The sequence below is a fragment of the Seriola dumerili genome, unplaced genomic scaffold (assembly GCF_002260705.1).
Source record: "Seriola dumerili isolate Sdu_G_001 unplaced genomic scaffold, Sdu_1.0 BDQW01000167.1, whole genome shotgun sequence".
NCBI classification, from domain to species: Eukaryota; Metazoa; Chordata; class Actinopteri; order Carangiformes; family Carangidae; genus Seriola; species Seriola dumerili.
The window spans coordinates 121,950-125,096 of record NW_019174422.1 but is presented as its reverse complement, the minus strand read 5'-3'; the positions used below and the strand labels follow the sequence as shown (position 1 = coordinate 125,096).

Here is a 3,147-nt window from a genome sequence, read left to right as displayed (position 1 = left end):
GCTGCGATGGCCGAGTGGTTAAGGCGTTGGACTTGAAATCCAATGGGATCTTCCCGCGCAGGTTCGAACCCTGCTCGCAGCGATATTTTTTTTTCATAACTATGACACGTTTTCATTTATAAAAACATGACAGCGATCACAAACGAAAGTGCGCGCCCTTCTGAAAACCATAGATGGAAACATAGGAAGACCGTTTTAATTTTTTTCTTTCGTTAAATTAGGTTTACGCTGTTCATTGTAAAGTGCCGGTGTTAAACACCATTAGATACAAATGGTACACTAATAAAAACAGCGAATGCCCTCAAAAGGCACCGCTGGGATTCGAACCCAGGATCTCCTGTTTACTAGACAGGCGCTTTAACCAACTAAGCCACGGCGCCATCTGTGTCACATGGACAAAATCATAGGTTTTCTATCTAAGGAAACCCTGTTTTCATGTCTTTCAGTAATATACAGTTTTTCCCGCTCTCCTGCATTTCATCATGACTCTCGATTAACGAAAAGTTAACATTTCATTAAACGTACTTCTGGTATTTTCGAATATTATCGTTTCTGTGTAATACGACCGAAGCTTCTCAGTCATAACTGAGTAAACCGTGTTTACGATACAGTAGTTCGCTTGTTACGATGCTATTTCATTGACAGGTTGTGATTAGTTGTGGTCAGGTTAATATATATCAGAGATAGCAATAGTTTAATGTCTGAACTGTTTTCATCATTTATTTATTCTACAGTAGTTTTGTTGTGTTGTTTGGGTGTGTTGAAAAGTGTTTTGTTGTCTAATCAACAGTCAATAACAAAATATATTATATAGAACTGTGTTTTGTTTGACAATTACTTTATTATCAAGATTAGTGACAATTACTTTGTTGATTAGTAATCAATTGACTGATAATTATTTCTGGACTAATATTGTGTATATGTTTATAGATACACTATGTACTTCTGCCAATAGGCCTATCATAAGTAAGACTATATAATATTTGGAAATTAGTATTTGTATAATAATTTAAAGGGTGCAGGAAGGGCTTTAATCTAAAGCACTCTGTTGTTTTTTATGCATGAATTGTGCTATAGAAGTAATATTAATATTAGATATTACTATTATTATTTTGTTGATATTATTATTGAATTCAATTCACCTTTTGTCAATAACACAATGTAAATGTTGTGAGAAATTATAATGTCTTATTTCATCCTAAAAGATAAATTGTTTCCACATAATTTGGCTGTGTATTATGCACACAATTTTCTTGAAGGTCTTCCTCACCTATTGGCCTTCGTGTGGTAGATGGATGAAGTTATTCAAAAGGCGGGTTAACGTATCAGAGCAGACAGGACTGATTCTATTTGGCTTGAATAGCTCACACTGCGTGTTCTGCAGTAATTTTATGGCACCGCTGGGTGGCACTAAGAAGCAGCTCTCATACTGAAATGGGAGTTAGTCTATAAACCGAGGATATACACAGAAGCTCTAACAGTATTCATTACTTAATACAAAATGACAGTAGAATTACTAGTGATTTATAACTGGTATTTATTTCCACTTCAGGTTGATCTTCAGGCTAATTCTGTCAGCATGTTGGTAACAGTATCATTTAGTGAAACATGTACTGTGTATCATATAGGTATATATACTGTATACTGTGTATTACATAGCTGTATATACAGTATATTGCGTATTATTTTGTTTTTTTTACCGGTCTGATGTCCAAGTCTACCTCTTGAGACAATGGGTCACATGATGACATCAGAGCCACTCTGTTGATGAAGACCATGAGACACTGATAAAGATTAAAAAGGTGTAAGTCTTATTTTGTCACAATAAGCTTAGTGTCACAGAGGTGTTGGTTTGTGTGTTTCATCAAAGCAAATGACATGTTTTCTTATTATATAACACAGAGCTGTATCACTGCAACCGGCACATCCCCACTCAGTCACTGTAATGAGACACAGCAGCGTCCGTCAGTCTGTCTCATGTATGAAGACCGGAGTTATTATACTTCTGAGGACAGACAGTGAACATCCACTAACATGAGACAATTTCTTATTGCTGTCAGAATACATCACACACACACATGCACGCACGCACGCACGCATGCACGCACGCACGCACGCACACACACACACACACACATATTTTCTCCTGTGTGTAACTTTCTTTCTCCATGAGTTACTTCCTGTTACTAATCATTCCAACCACAGACCCCTCAGCTTCCTCCGCTCTTGCCACAGACAGTCTCTATTAGGGGAGCACTCATTGTCTGGAATGAACACTATGTCCACCTAAACACTGTCCAAGGCATGGAACTGAGTCAAGACCAGCACCAAACATGTGTCACCAAAATATTTTGGTGGAGGCTGCTGATGAGACAGCACATGTCATTGAACTGAACCAACTCAGCTATAACATGGCAGAAGAGGAAAATGAATAAGTGTAATACCAACAGGGCTGGTCTAAACCCTGTCCACAGGAGACCCACTCCTCTTTACACTTACGCAAATGTAATACACTATATGTACATATATGGAATTTCTATGGCATACATGTACATTTAACATAAAAACACACAGTGTATGTAAAAAATTATCTATGAAACCTATTAGAAATTTGAATAATTTAATATATTGACATGTATATCTAGCCCAAACAAATATGTATGTTCATATATGTATATTTATATTATAGACAAATATATTTCCATCCCAAAGCCTGTCAGTATATGTTGATATTATATACAGTGGGTTCCACTTTCTCAGAATGAGAAGATAAACATGACAAACTAATAAGAAATAATATATATAAACATATAGAATTTCATAGGCTATATAAGTTGTTTTAATAAACTTGCATATATAAAAACGTAAATTGTTAACATGTATGTTCGCAACATGTCATATAAAAATTCATCATATAGATATTTTGATATACATATACATGTACATATACAAATTTTATTACGGGTTTTTAATATATGTTATAAATGTATATCCAGAGGATGTATATATGTGATAATAATATATCATCTTATGGGTGACATATATGGTGACATCACTCTTGATATAAGGACATATATGTCATATATTACATTTCTGTATGGGTACACATCATGTTACTATTCATATAAATATCAGAAGAAACCATCA

General features: G+C 35.1%; 2 non-coding genes across 2 annotated transcripts; one reads left to right on the top strand and one right to left on the bottom strand.

Moving 5' to 3' along the window:
• trnas-uga lies at positions 1 to 82 on the top strand. Its single transcript has one exon. It is a non-coding gene; the product is annotated as a tRNA-Ser (tRNA).
• A 224-nt stretch (positions 83 to 306) lies between these two features.
• On the bottom strand, positions 307 to 380 carry trnat-agu. The gene has a single exon. It is a non-coding gene; the product is annotated as a tRNA-Thr (tRNA).
• Between the last annotated feature and the right edge of the window lie 2,767 nt (positions 381 to 3,147).